Source organism: Saccoglossus kowalevskii, chromosome 3 (assembly GCF_978046115.1).
Source record: "Saccoglossus kowalevskii chromosome 3, keSacKowa6.1, whole genome shotgun sequence".
Taxonomy (NCBI): domain Eukaryota; kingdom Metazoa; phylum Hemichordata; class Enteropneusta; family Harrimaniidae; genus Saccoglossus; species Saccoglossus kowalevskii.
The window spans coordinates 13402103-13418612 of NC_140643.1; the positions used below are offsets into that span (position 1 = coordinate 13402103).

Genomic DNA, 16510 nt, shown 5'->3' on the forward strand with positions numbered 1-16510 from the left:
TTCCCCAAGATATTCAGTGGTGACATTCATTTCAAATTGCCTTCTTGTGGACACAATAACATAAACTATGTATATCTGATCATTGTCAACTGGGAATCCTTTTCATCTCTATCAAATATCAAACAAGTTAAATGTGTGTTCGCCTAGCCGGTTAAACATTCAAAATGTAGGCTGAAATAAAATAACCTATAGACATAGAAATAAGCATACAAAATGAATACGTTAATCACGAGGGAGAGGTTGTATTATTTTGCTCTCAAAGATCTGGTAACAGTGCAATAACTCGATATTATTATTTTTAATATGTAGTATAAGTCATTGTGAACATGTTATAATATTTTATAACGTGTCAGTATACATTTAGTATTAATTGATATTAACCTTATTTTTCATTTCTGGTCAGAAATTATACCAGCTTTTACACTACTGTCACCTTTGCTGTCGTCAATGTGCCTTACGATACGTTATTTTTTACCAGATTTTTCCTACTTAAATTTAGCTTATTTTTTCCCGCAAAATGTTATTTCGCTAAATATGTTATTTTATTCATTTAAAACTTTGCTTTTTTTCCCCGGTAAAGATCGTACCTGTCAGCAAGTACATAGTCAGTTTGTATCCATCCTGATGTTGTATTTGTTATTTATTACTTAGTTGGGCAAGGTTGTAATGGTTACACTATGTTTTAAAAAAATGATTTTACCAAATAGTGTTTCTGTGACTGCTAAATTCCGTCCATTGTCATTTTATAAATAGTCTTTTATTTGGGTTTCAAATGAAAGGATGAATGTGTATTATGTGATGGAACAGGTCGAATTGTTTTTATACATGAAAATAAATAACATAAGGAATATTGCTGATATTTGAGTTATTTCTATGGGGCTTTATTACTCGCTAATAGAGGTGATCAGTGCTACGCTCCATGGTTCAAAATTACCGACATTATCCAAAGCAAACGTCGGAGATTACAGGTTCAATTTTCCTTGCGTTCACACAGTTCAACCTGGCGGAATATGTTTAACTTCTGTGTAACATGCCCGCTATATGCATGTCCGTGATTGTTCCGAACATAAGAATAAGCATGGTCACAGTCATAATAGAAGCAGTTGAATGCCTGCTGCATTAGGAAAATGGTTTTACAATTGTCATTAACAAATCATACCAAAATGATCGGTTTAAATATCAAATGTCGTTTATATCGTCATTAGATCACTTTTCTTATAGAAGTTAGTTTCGAGGGCAGATATTTTACACCGATGTAAAGTCCATATTTTGTTACGCTAGCGTAAAGTATAGAGAAAGAAGAAAATACATGAGCGTTAAATGTACATGATGCCAGTTTATATTTTTGTAGTTTTTCACAATGCATCCAACTGCTGTGTATACCACAACTCAGATAGAATACATACGGTCTTTAAAACGATGCATATTACTTATATCTATCTTCGTCATGGCGAGATTTTCAAGGTGAATTCATATAAGGCGATTGTTGTTTCTTCAGTCAGTTATACCGGTGCAAGTATCCTATGACGACTATATTAGCGATATTACGCACCCTAACTATGCAAATACATATTTTAGGACAAACTTATTATGGCAGGTGAATTTACAGCTTAAAATGTCAACTCTTCCCGGACCTCTTTATCGCGGAGTGAAATTCGTAAATGATTTACATGTTAGCCCGCACCTTTATTTGGTTTATCAGTTGTTAAAGATAAAATTGGGTTTACACAAAGAGGCGTAGATCTCATTGATAACTAATGAATTACGACATGACACTTGTGACCCATTGAGATGTCAGTAACGCTTATTCATACTATCACACAGTATTTACTACTTAAAAATGGTGAAGGTAGACGTACAATCAACCAATTGTTTGTTTAACAAGTAGTTACATTACACGTTTTCATTCCATTTCAAACCCCCAAGGAGCTTATTCGCTCCCACCCACAATAAAGTAATCAGTAATTGAAACATCACACACGAGCGGCAGATATGGCGTGGTCCATTGTTTTCCCAGAGCATCACTGAAAACGTCAATAAACGGCGAAAACAGGTAGATAGCTCATATCAGTTAATGTATTATTCTCGCACCAAAAAACGTACATATTATGGTATGTTACTCTACGTGTACGAAATAAATAGAAATCAGCTAACAATCTATTTTGATATTGGTATGACTAGAGAATGCTTAACTCTAGCGGTGGCTTCACAGATGCAAAGCCATGCACGCGGGTACGTGGTGGTGTCGATACAAACTGCCTAACGATTCTCATTATTCGCGGGCAAGAGATCGGTCATAAACATGAAGTATTCACCTGAATTTTGGGTGTGAGTACTCCACGGCAAATTGAAATCTGGACCCGGCGTTAAGGGCGCCTTGAGCTAAAATGAAACCGCAGTATAATGAATGGCCTAAAATCGGGTCGACCGTGAAAATGGTGGTTCAAAAAAGCGGCGCATACCTGTGTACTTCAACTATGTGAGAAAGCCGATCCTCGTCATCGCATGATATAGGGGCAATTATGGGGCTAATCTGGTACATTGCCATTCAAATCAGCTCGAAGAACTCGGGATAATTTGTTTGGGGGAAAATGATCAAAATAATATCGGGTATAAACCGGGATCATACATCAGGCTAGGTCGAGACAGTGTATCGTTTCGCATATCGAGGGGGGTAAGAGATGGCTGTAAAACACTTTTGTGTTTGTCCGGGTGGTGTCTTTCCAGTGATTTCCTTTAATTTGTCCCGCGTGTCAATATCCAGTTCTAAAAACCTGCCACATCGGGCCCGAGACAAACTTTGAATGTATGACATGTATTATAGCGAGTATATTTTGTACGGCGGAGTGAACCAGATGTTGAAATCCGGTGTCTTTATGATTTGCATTTGTAAGCATACTTACATAGATATTAGTAGATTGTATATTCAGATTAACACATTTTAAGTGGTTTTATTTCTGATGTTACAGCTAACTATTTAATATTTTACTTTGTACGATTGATCTACGATTCGCGGACGATTGACGCACGATGGATACTCTTATTGAAACACCCATAATTTACGCAAATGCTGATATATAATAATTTGACACTTGTTGGTAACGAACTGTTTTGGAGTAGAATATATTAAAAGAGATCAAAACACTAATTAAATGATTGCTGATTTCCTTTTTTAAATGAGCGTTATCTATATCTTTGATTTTTAATATTTACACTATGAGGGCGGTGTGTTTCTTTAGAAAAAAGTTTCCACTTCCTTTACTGGGGACTGATAATTTGTTCTTCCGTCAAACCTCCCAACCGCCCGTCTGAGCAACTGTTCGTCCCGAGTGGTATTTCAAAACTTTGCGGACCAAATCCGTTCATTCGTTGCTAGTAACTTTTACTTTACACAAGACATGTGTTTGAAAAAATACAGATTGTCCCTCGTCGTTGTCAAGTTTTCATTTCCTTGTAAATAGTGATTATTTTGTAATTTTTTTTCTATTTTCGACTTGGTACCGTGGGTAACCGGAGTGAGATAAGTTAATGTTGTGACAAGAACTTCCATTCTTTAATTTTAGTAAATATTTCTGTCTTTTTGAAATCCATCATTTCAAAATGTTCATATTTTATTTGTAGTTGTCGTCATTCCAATATTTCTTGTCTTCGTGATACCTATGCTGATTATGTACATTTTAATACAACGTTGACATATACACTCAACATTGTTATACAGCGAATGTGCAATACATGATTTCTTGTAATTAATTCATTTTTTCCATAAAGTAATTGCATCCAATTATAGGTTTCCTGTTTGGTGTTGCGTATAGTTCCATAGCCAATTTAAATTCATATAATCTGTTTGAGTTAATATACTCTTAATACACTGTGAATGTACCAACTGATGAAACAAACATATTTAAAATCAACTCAATATTTTGAAACACTCATACCAAAAGTGATTTTCGAAAACATTGTATTTAAAATGTCATGATGTATCTTATAACGGTTACCTAAATTCATAACCTAATGCCATAATTCATAATCATAATACCATTTAATAATTTAACTCAAACGTTGCGTATAGTTTAATGTGTTATGCATACAATTAGCGTTATTGTGGTAGATAAGGTTTGAGACGTAAACAGTATTAGACAGTCAAAATGACTATTGAACTGTAGGCATTAATCTGTGATTCAGCCAATGAAGAAGAGAGAAATCTAGCAATCAGGGGAAGCCCCATGACCTCATGGATTTTCTTCACGCCACGTAACACGTGGCCGAGGTCAAGAGGGTAACGCCGTCTTGCCTTAGAGTCATTTCTGTTTTTCTCCGCACCGAGAGTGCATCGAAGGAAAATAGTGTGATATCAGTCTCCAGATTTTCGACTGAGTTTTGTCTGGGAAGCTGTGAACCGTTGGTAACAGCAGACGCAGTAGCTAGTAGGATAAGTTTTTCTTATTTTTGGGGCCCGTGTCATTTTATGTGTGCACTGTTTACAAAAAAACTCGGATGCTCATTGGGCTACGTCTCATTGTGTCAGCTTTTAACTGTAATTCGTTCCTCTCATGCATGCATTGTTCATTTTACTTATGTGGTTTTAAAAATGGATACGAAGAAAGGGAAGCAGTCCAAGGTCTCTTCACCTCCTAGGCTGTCGCCCCAGAAGCCGAATCGGTTGTCAGGTAATTGCCACCAGGAACTGCCGGGTTGAAACCCCCATAGCAAATGTCATTTCTGTTTGGAGTGTGTTTTGGGGCTCGGGGTTTTGCAACAAGAACGTGTGTGGCAACTGGGATTCCAAGGCCTGGGATATCTTTCAGGGTCACGTGCATGTTTCCGAAACTGGTCGCGTTGCTAGGGCTGCTCCCCAATTGGAAGTGCTGCCAGGGGATCCCCGCAAGGTAGAAGCAATTCAACTGGAGGTAGACAGTTTGCTTACAAAGGGCTATACACAGGATAGAGGACCTGGCGATAAGTCTGGGCTTCTACTCACATGGGTTTGTAGTTCCAAAAGCTGCAGGTGACTGGCATTTAGTTCTGGACTTAAGCAGACTAAATCAGTATGTGCTTCTTGATCGATTTTGCATGAATACACCAAGCACCGTTTTACACCGTTTTTGACTGGTCAGCCTTGCTAGACCAAAGCGATGCTTACCTGCACATACCAATGAACCCAGTGCATCAGCGGCTCCTTCGATTCGCCCATTTGGGTCAAGTGTTCAAGTTCAGGGTGCCCCCTTCAGGGTATGCATAGCTCCATACGTGTTCACCAGAGTGTTGAAACAGGTGGTGCTGCTGCTGCACCTGGCGTTGTTACACAACCAATCCAATGGGTTGTTGGCCGAGCAAGTAAGGCTAACACAGGATTTACTGCACCAGTTGGGCTTCCTAGAAAATCGAGAAATGTCTCAACCACACTCAACACTGCAGTTGGTGTTTCTGTACACGGAGTTCAACACAGAGGCTGTATATCATCACAATGATGATGTCAGTTCACAGGGTAGTTCCCCAAAGCTTCCGGGTACAGCACACTTTGTTGCAATACCGGGCTCACCTACAGGAACTACAGAGGCGAGTAACTCTCGGACCAAGCGAGGGATGCCTTGCCCTGATGGATGGCAATTGCCAACCTCAGGCAGGGGGTTCCCTTGGATCCACTCGCCACGACTGTGATTCTGACTGTGAACAGATGCTTCCCTGATGCTTCACAGGTTGAGGAGCACACATATTGAACCAACAAGCCCGAGGAATATGGCCCCTGCATTTGAGTCAGGGCTGTCATATAATTACCTTGAACTGAAAGCAGTGCACTTAGCACTGATACACTTTCTACCCATAGTTCAAGGCCACAGAGTCTTGCTTCGCACAGACAACACAGCAATGGTCTCCTATATCAACAAGGACCAGATCCCCATCACTGTAGGTTCTGATGGATTAAATTCTCCTTTGGTGCCTGGGATACAATGTGGAGCTAACTACACTCCACCTTCCAGAACATGGAGTGGCAGATACCCCAATGGATAACCTCCAGACTGTTTCTTCTGTGGGACGGTTCATAGATAGATCTGTTTGCCACACCCCGGAATGTCAAGCTCCATGACACTCATGCCGACTCTAGGAGCTTGGGCCATGGACTCATTGTCAATCCTGTGGATCCACATGGATGTGTACACCTTTTGATTCTTCCCGCTAATTCACCCGGTACTGGAGAATGTTCGACAGGAGCACACCTGCACTTTGACGCTGATGGCGCCTAAATGGCCAACCAAGACCTGGTTTCCACTACTGTTGGAAATGTTAGTTGCGACACTTCCGGACATACCGTATCTACTGTCCCAACCAGACGGCGCACTGCCAATGAGCCCAGCAGTGTACCGCTCTCAGTAGACTCGCGAAGACAGAGGGTTTATCTGAGCGGGCTGCCAACGTCCTGGCCAGGGCGAACAGGAATTCTACCGATGCAGCCTATGACTTTACATGACAGGCGTACATTGATTGGTGTAGTGGTGATTCATGCCATCCCTCTGTTGGCCGGATAGTTGATTTTTCGTCCATTTATTTGACGACTTGGGTTTGTCCTATGCAGCAATCAATGGCCAGCCTTGTCACCCAACCACCAACTGATTGTCCTATTGGCCTAGACCCCAAATGAGGGAACCACCCAATTGGTATTGTCTGCTCTAAGCAGACCACTCTTTGAGCCTCTGGGATCAGCACCACTGAAATATTTGACGTGGAAAACAGTCTTCCTACTGGCTTTCGCCTCTTGTAGGTGTCATTTTGAGCTAGGGGCCTTGTCCTTCACAGATGGTTGTGTTGCCTTTATGTACAATCAAGCTATTCTAAAGAAACGAATCGTGTTTTTCGCCAAGAATAAAATCCACAGCCAATCATCATCCCCCGGTCTGGCCAACATTGTCGGCCTGGAGTATCCAGAGGAGTTGCTTCTTTGCCAGGTTTGATTGTTGAGTTACTACAAGACCCGTACTAGGGAGTTGAGGCATGGCAACAAGCACATGTGTATGTGTTATGGCCAGGATAAGCAGGACAGACCACCCTTCCCGACTTTCCAGGTGGATCACTGTGACATTGTTAGAGGTTTACGACCATCTGGCATCCTCAACACAGGGTCCACAGAGACACCAAGTACAAGCGAATGAGGTCCGTGCGATCGCCAACTCATTGGCTCTTGCATCAAGTGCCCCCTTGAGCATGTACTGAGGGCAGGCTTTTTGAGAACGCAAATCGTCTTTATCAATTATTACCTGAGAGATGACTAATTCAATGAGGAAGGTCTTTTTAGGGTGGATTCCGTAATAGCGGAATTTTGGTTACTGACCTTTTTCGGACGACCACAGGGATTTCTCATAGACAATAGAGCAGTCTCAGCAGCAGATTGTTGTGGAGAGTTGGATGTTCCCAGATCTCGCTTTCGGCCCATGTCCTCATGTAGAATTGTTTCCGTCTTTTCTTTTATTTTTTGGGGGGAATGCTAGCTACCCCAGAATTTGGGTTTGGGTCTAGCGTCCTCGGGCATGCCGACCCAGTCACTGTATCAGCAGTTGCTTTTGTTATGGAGACGACACTGGCAGGGTAAGACACCGTTTTTTTCACAGGTCTTAACTGGGTGGTAGTCGTAAGTAAGGAATATTGTCCTGGACGAGGACACCCTTTATAGTTTCTGTTTTTGCTCGGAAACGCACCACACCTCGGCGTCTGAGTCTGCCTACAGTTCAAAATAGTCATTTTGATTGTTCAGAGTCTATGGTGAGTATGAACTATGTGAATAAGCGGGTTTCAAAACCCTCTAAATTTACATCAATTAAACTAAAATCCAACATACTTGAAAGTACATATTGTTGACTGGTTCTTTCACAGTGAACGTATATCACTGACAAGTATTGCCATGTTTTTTTGTTATTGTAAGGTTCCTTAACAATGATAATTGGCATGGTAGGCAGTGGCAAGTCATCCTTGATATCTGCACTACTCACAGAAATGAAAACAATAGCTGGATCCGTTCAGTTCAAAAGGTAAAGCGGTTTTGTTTGCAGTGTTATACTGTTATACTGCTTGCATGCTTCCCTTTCTCCGCCATGGTCTTGTGTCAATATATGTCATTATTTGTGTACCATATATTAATTGGATTCAACTATCATTTGCGAGTTATTTCTATATAGATTTTTTTGTAAATCCCTTATCTATTATTATAATTATTATTAATGCTGCTACCAATACTATTATTTCAGAGAAAGAAGTCAACTGTCATACTGTCCCCAAAAGGCGTGGCTGCAGAATGCTTCTCTTCGTGATAATATTATATTTGGTTGTGATTTCAACACCCAAAGGTGAGATGAAGCATCCAGCGGAATGGCAATGTTTTTCAATTAATAGTCCAAGCAGTCTTTTCCAGGTGTTTCCATATTGTTGTAACTTTATTGGGAATAAAGCGAATATAGATTTTAGCGGTCACATGAAATTTTCCGTCATGTGTTAGTCCCCCTATAGAACGTCAAAACATTTCTTCGAAATTTGTCATGTAGCATCTCAACTAAACTTCTTCATACTCTTAAAAAATAAGTTTGTCACGTGAATTCGCCAGCTTTTTTTCAAAAATTAAATAAAAGTGTGTTTCTTTGTTTCTTCTCTTAGTTCTTTAAACGAGCATCCAAAGTTCTAAAATACAATCAGTCATGTGGTTTGATAGGCATCTTAGATTTCTCGCGAAGATAACCACAATTTAGGCCATTTTTAGAAGTTCGACTTGATATTTTGTATACAGCATGTATGACTTTTTGATTGGCTTTTTGGTTTGGATTTACAGAAAAAATAACCACAATGAGGGACATGTGTGTTTAATGAATACTTTAATCGTTCTACTTACTAGTTTGCTCTGTAGTATGTATAACCAAAGAATCTTCTGAAAATATGTAACTCGCGTATTAGTACATATTAAGGCATAATCAGTCTTCAAACCTTGACAAAGCTGTTCCGTAGCTTTATAAGTAAGTGACATATTTTAATTTACATAAAATACTTAATTTTCAAATTTATATTTACATCTTTTGTCTTTCTGTTAGGTACAACACTATCCTAGAAGTCTGCGCACTCCAACCAGATATAGATATGTTACCAGCTGGTGATCAGACAGAGATTGGAGAGAAAGGTATAAATCTCAGTGGAGGACAGAAACAACGCATCAGTGTAGCAAGAGCATTGTATAGCCACACAGATATATTATTATTGGTATGACTGACACGTATCCACCATGAACTACTATATTAAAATTGTTATCCATTGATGACACCATTGAACATTTGTCAATATAATTGAATTACTGATTAATAATATATGTATTTCTGACAGGATGATCCCTTGTCAGCTTTAGATGTTATCCATTGATGATACCATTGAACATTTGTCAATATAATTGAATTACTGATTATTAATATATGTATTTCTGACAGGATGATCCATTGTCAGCTTTAGATGTCCACGTCGGCTCTCATCTAATAAAGGAAGGAATCCTTGGCTTTCTGAAAAAAGAAAACAGAACTGTCATTCTTGTGACGCACCAAATACAGTATTTCAAATTCGCAGATCAGGTAATGTACATTCGTGATATATTAGAACTACATTTTTGCCTGAAATTATATTGCAATTTATTTATGACATAGGGTATGTATTTTAGGTGATTGTTATGGATGGGTGTATGATATCAGGCAAATTCAAAGAGATCCGTGAACAAGACGCAGAGTGGGAACGAATGCTGCCATTGATAAGTGAATCTGAAAAGGAAACTCTTTCAGAAGATGAATATTCTATCAATTCAAGGAGAATGATAAGGCAAAGGATGTAGGAAACGGAAATTGACGACGACACAAAGCAAGGTACGTATAGTTTAAATATAATTTGAATTTCCTGAATCAATATACGGTTTTTCGTCTTTTTAATTTCATTATATAAATGAATGTTTCATTCGAAGTAATGTTATACTTCCAATGATTATTATACTGATAATTGAATAATCTTTTAACTTAATTTAACCAAGTTTTACGAGGTTTAGGCTCATTTTCATGCTAATTACCATGCATGGTATACTAAAACAGTTTTAACATTCGCATTTATTTGAATAACCATAATATTAACATAGTATGCCACTGTGTGTCTTAAACGCTATTCTGCAGATGAACGTGGAATATTGATTGAAGAGGAAGAACGTGAGACTGGTTCAATATCTTGGAGGGTATATTTAGCATATGCCAGGGCTGTTAGATACCCACTCGTTTTGTTTTAACACTATGTATTGCTCTCGCACAAGGTACTGCGCTTATCTTGAATAACTTCTGGATGGCAAAGTGGTCAGAAGCGGGTAAAAATACCCAAAATAAAACACAGGTAATAAAACTTGTCCAAATAGATAGATTCTGGTATATGATACACAGTAAATATTCACAAAAAAAGTGTTGAAGTTGGAAGTATCTGACAGTGTTCTGAACCTAAAATGTTGGTACGTTTCATTCTATAATCCAGGATGAACTAGACGACAAGCTGCAATACTACATCCGGGGATATGCTATATTTTCATTTACATATATAGGATTGGCACTTTTAGCGACGTCTTGTCTTGTCATATTTTCATTGCTTGGAGCCAAGCGATTACACATAAAGCTGCTTCGAACTATTGTCCATGCTCCAATGAGGTTCTTCGATACAACACCAGTTGGACGAATACTTATTCGGTTTTCTGATGACACAAATATAATAGATCAGGTAATTCAGAATAACTATTCCTAATTTGTATCATCCCTGTTAATTGTAGTGTTAATTTTGTGCTCATATATAACATTGCAGCTGTAAAGTCTGTTAATATATATACTTGGCAAAAAGAAATATAATCGATATTTTCTTTTTCAAAATGTATATAGATTTGTATAATTAAATATTTGTTTACATTTAAGTGGTGTTCAGGACATCCTGATTGATGTTGAGATACTCTATAAACTATTTCATATGCTATTATATCAGGAGAGTTTTGGCGCCCCGCTTGCTTGTATACTTAAAGTATGAACACTGTAAACTTACAGCTAACTTATATGTTGATTCATGATTGAATATGAAATTATTCAGGTACTAGTCTCAAAAATCTTGTATTTGCTGTTGGATGTACATGAAAATATAAATATGAATATCATCATACGACAACTATTCCTATTCTGCGAAATATATTTCTGTCATGATTTCTAACAATTTAACTAGTAATGATAAATACAATAACAATAGTGTTGACTGTGTTGCTTTGCATAATTGCACACATTAATTATATAACTACCATATATGTTATACATTCTACTTAAGCGTTTACTATGCATAGATAAACTTCCGCACCCCATGCTGTGATCTTCTGACCATTTTTTGTGATCTTCCTTTGTAGTCCATCTTATCCAATGATCTATCCCATCTTTACGTATACAGAGCAAGCCATGTATGGTTTAACTGCTAGTTATGTTTAAAATATAGTCAAACTCCATGGACTCAATGAAGTCATTATCATGTCTTTGACTAAACCATGCATCATCCTTATTCTCTATTCTCTATTTGTGAGTTGTTTAACGTAACTGTGTGCGGCTTCATTGTCAATTGTTCATGAAGCCAAGCTGGGACAATTGTATCATGCTTTTGAACTAACAAATAACATATTTCCTTTAATTGTGTTCATTGTTAAAGAGATTGTGGGTTACAATACATGGATTATTTATCAGTGCGTTATTTTGCCTGTCTGCTATTATCGTCAACACTGTTGTTACTCCATTATTTCTTGCCTTCGTTTCCACCATTAATAGTTGTGTATTTCCTAATACAATGATACTATATCACAACTGCGAGGTATGTATTAGTCCAGTATGGTGTTTTGAGATAGTAGCCACACACAGCCTAGTTAAATCTAATAGTAGTCTGCAAATGCTATGTGACTATATTGTAGTATTGTTCGTCGTAATATGAATGTTAAATACAGTTGGAAATCTTTAAAAAAGCATATAGGATTCAAATAAAACGCTATTTTCAATCGAGGAACATGCTCAAAGTCTTTGGTCACAGAAATATAACCATTCAGTACATTTTGTTTTGTATTTATTATTTTAAGACAACTGCAACGGATTATTAGCATAACAAGATCACCTGTGTATGCACATTTCTCAGAAACTATAGGAGGTCTGTCCACGATACGAGCATACAGGTAATTATTGACCGTTTTGCCAAGATTCTGCTAGTTTTCTTTAATATAGTGCTTATTGAGATCAGCAAATTGCTAACGTAAGTTGTTAATCAACGGATGAATCATTCATCTACGAATTATCCTATTGTTAGCTTGATTTGTTTGTATAGAATACATGTGGTAGGTAGTGAATGTCTTTCTGGTTTATTGTTTGTCTTATCAACAATTATGTACATTTTTATATTTTTCTTGTTTCAATATAGACATGAAAAACGTTTCCGAAAGCGATTGTTGGAAAAAATAGATGTGAATAATATAGCACAGGCATGCTAAAATAACTATGCTTGAAACTGTCAGTGTGATGTGAATCCCTGATATCTGATTGTAACTGATCTGGCAACTTGCCATTGGATACTTGATGATGTGTAGTACTGTTTGATCTTTACAGGAACTTATTGGTGCAATCATTATTTTCATATCGGGCTTGTCTGGACTACTATCCAGTGTATTTTATGGTCTTGAAGCAAGTTTGGTAGGATTGTCGCTTACATATGCCCTAACATTAAGTGGTACTAAGCCATGGATGATTTGTTGGAATCGATATCGAGTTTTTTATTGTGATGCTTATTGACATTTGTTATTGAAATTCCAATTTATTTATCTTCAGATATCAGGTCATCTTACATACTTTGTGCGCATGTCGGCAGATTGTGAAATGCAGATGAATTCTGTTGAGCGTGTTGAGCATTACACAAAGATAGAGCATGAACTAAATCAAGGTAATTCACATAGAATGAACGATATGTCATATACACACTCAAACTTAATTATTTCCCTCTTATAACACACAATAGATGTTATACGTGTAATCGGTTATGCAATGTGACCTCTTATGTTAACGTATGAACATTACAAATATTGTCAATGAATATTAACACTGACTTGTTTTATTATCGCAAACCTAGAATAGTGTCAGTATAATCGAGATCTATGAATATCAATGACATTTTGCTAGCATGCACACCTTGGTTTTCATACTGATGTACATGTAATGTCTCCCTTCATTTTAAGGAATATACAACCCTCCACGTGACTGGTACAGTAAAGCTGCAAAATATTTCTGTGCGTTATGCTGATAGCTTACCTCCTGTATTAGAAGACGTAAATGTCCATATCAAGGCGGCTCAAAAGGTAGATTCATTATTACGTACTGCACTTGAATCTCAAGATGTGTCTTGAATATTTGTATGCTGTTGTCATCGATGTAGCGGGCGTGTATATATATACTTATGCATTAAATTAAATTAAAACCACACTCCCAGCGACTGCATCACGTGATCATGGCTAATTTCATTACCAAAACTCCACCTATGTTTACTGTGTAAAGTATTGTTTATTTTACAACGTCTCATTTACCCATTAAGATATAAACGTCCCTTGAAAAGATCGCAATAACAAAGATGTTTAATTTAATACAAACGAATGGCAAACAGGACACACTCTGCTCTGTCATTTATGCCAAACGACATAGACTCATTTTAAGTACTCGTTTTTTTGTACGTTGTCATTGAGTAAAAAATACTAACTACATTATACTGTTTGTACACAAGCTCTTTATATTGAATGAACCTCTGGTTATTAACATGTTAATTTACTCAAACTGTTATTGACAGTCATAATGCAACTGGCTTTGGTCAGATTAGCATAATAATGTGTCATCGTGTCCTATGTATACCCTATATTCTTTATTAAATACACCAGTTACCACTTACAAGATGTAATGTTGATTTTACTAACGTAATGGTATAATTAATCATGCATGTAAATGTTGCATGCTTGAGTATATGTGTACATATATGTATGTGTGTCTGTGCGTGCGCGCGGGTGTAAATTCTGACACTATCGTGTTTTATATGTACTGATATTATGTTAAATGTATGACAAATCACATAACATTTCATTATTATTATTTCTAGATCGGTATTTGTGGACGTACAGGAAGTGGTAAATCATCTCTGGCATTGTCAATATTTAGAATAATTGACACTTTCCGAGGTAAATTATTACTGCTTTTTTATTTATTTATCACTAACCAAGACAAAATTTCACTTCGTCCCAGGGGACATCAGCACTCGTATCAAAAATGCTCAGTGAATAATTGATAAACAAATTAAACGAAAAAAGAATGAGACGGCAGTGTCTGTATGGTACCAAATAACTCGGTGGTCCGAAACAACTTCGTGGTATAATACGACCTCGTGGTGCGAAGTGATCATGGGTTGCAAATTGACCTAATGGTGTGAAGTAGCCTTGTGGCACGAATTGACTAAAGTGCAAAGCGGCCACGTTGGGCAAAGTGACCGGTGTGACTTTGTACGACCTGGTTAGAAGTGTTGTTTTTATTATGAAATAACCGTCTCTCACAAAGATTGACTACACATGTATTACCCACTGTTGTACTATTTTCAGGACGAATAGTAATTGATGGCGTTGATATATCAACCGTGTACCATTGTTGACACTTTGTAATCGACTAGCAATTACTCCACAAGATCCAGTGTTATTTCAAGGAACAATTAGGTAATATATGTATTTTTACACAATGCATATTGCATGCACATTGTATTGGTACTCTGATATATTTTTTTCAAAGACTAAATTGGTTACTTTTAAATGCGCATTATAAGAACAATAGTAGCGTAATGAAGGTTTAATCCATTTAAAGTTGGTTATGGTGCCAAATGTAAATATTTTCTTTCCACCTGACGATTTCATGTTTCCTTAACTATTATGTTGAAACAAAGATTTAATTTGAACCCAGTTTGTAAAAGAATTGATGAAGAATTATGGGAAGCACTGGAAATTGCTCAGTTGAGGGAAGTTGTATCAGGATTGGACATCCAGTTGGGTACGTCTATGCGATATGTAGCATTATTGTTTGAGAGTTTATTAATGCAAACTTTCCATAGCGTATGTGGACAAAAGCTTAACAGAATGTTATGTTTAAAAGGCAATTTGTGCAAATATATATATTATTATAATGGTTGAAATCATTAGTAGAATTTATTACTATCATATAAAACATATATATCAAAATATTGAAACGACGACAAATTATTGAGAATCAACAAAGGATGAAAACATAGTTTAAATGGGTTAAGATCAGATAAATTTGCTCGCATGGGGGTTGTCTCTCACTAAATATTAAAGAGAACGTGCACAAAGGTAGTGGAAGCAGCGCAAAATTGCGTATAATTTGGTAGCTAGGGGGAAATCAATTTCCTGTGTCCTGCCTATCATGAGATGAGGACATAATTCAGGCCACATCAATTCTTAATAAATCTGAGTGATTTCAAATTTATTTCATTTTTACCCTCCGCAAAAAATCTAATATTTATGGGAACGAGATATAAGAAAAAAATCATCACGATTTTTCATTCTGTAATTTCACAATGATTTTTTTTTTAATATTTATTTTTGATATAATTACCGTAATATTCCCGGAGACCATGAAATGCAAATAAACTTACTTTTACTCCATTACAGACTCGGACGTTTCTGAAGGTGGGTACAACTTTAGTGTTAGTCAGAGACAGCTGATATGTCTTGCCAGAGCATTCTTGAGAAAAGCTCATATTCTTGTCATGGATGAAGCAACAGCGTCGATAGATTTGAAAACGGTTCGTGAATATGTGTTGTACTACCAATAAAATTGTTCATTTGTGTTGTTTTCCTTTATGTTGCTATTAATGGTAATTTATATTGTACATGTATATATATACATGTCACAATATGACGTCATTCCGTGCTAAACGCCAAACATGGGGGAAACTGTAATTAGCGAACATACTGTTCTGTTCTTGTCTTCAGCATCGTATATCTACAATTCTCGACTCTGACGTTGTACTTGTGTTGAGTGATGGCAAGGTTATAGAATATGATACACCACAGAATCTACTCAAGAAAGAAGATAGTATGTTTGCCTCATTAGTTAAAGGGTCGTCTGATTAATAGTATTTTTAAAAGAACCAGATTGTGTTGATGTTGTTCGTGAGCAAATATCTTGTTTGAAATTTTATTTATTTTTTCTGTGATTTGTTAAACTAACTGTAAGTGTTCAGATTTACACAATTGTTAAATGTATTTAAAAAAGCAAATACAAATTATTTTTAGAAGTAGTGGAATGCATAGTTATATATACGCTGTTTGTGCATTACTATCTAGTTGATTTGGGGAGCTGTTCACTTTACGTCATTTCAAACTGGCGTGATAGGTAGCAAGTCTGCGTGCATTAGTGAAGAGATTGCG

The 16510-nt window shown here is 37.0% G+C and overlaps 1 pseudogene; it reads left to right on the forward strand.

Moving 5' to 3' along the window:
- Positions 1-7923: 7923 nt before the first annotated feature.
- Positions 7924-16213, forward strand: LOC146747491 (ATP-binding cassette sub-family C member 9-like; annotated as a pseudogene).
- The last annotated feature ends 297 nt before the right edge of the window (positions 16214-16510 follow it).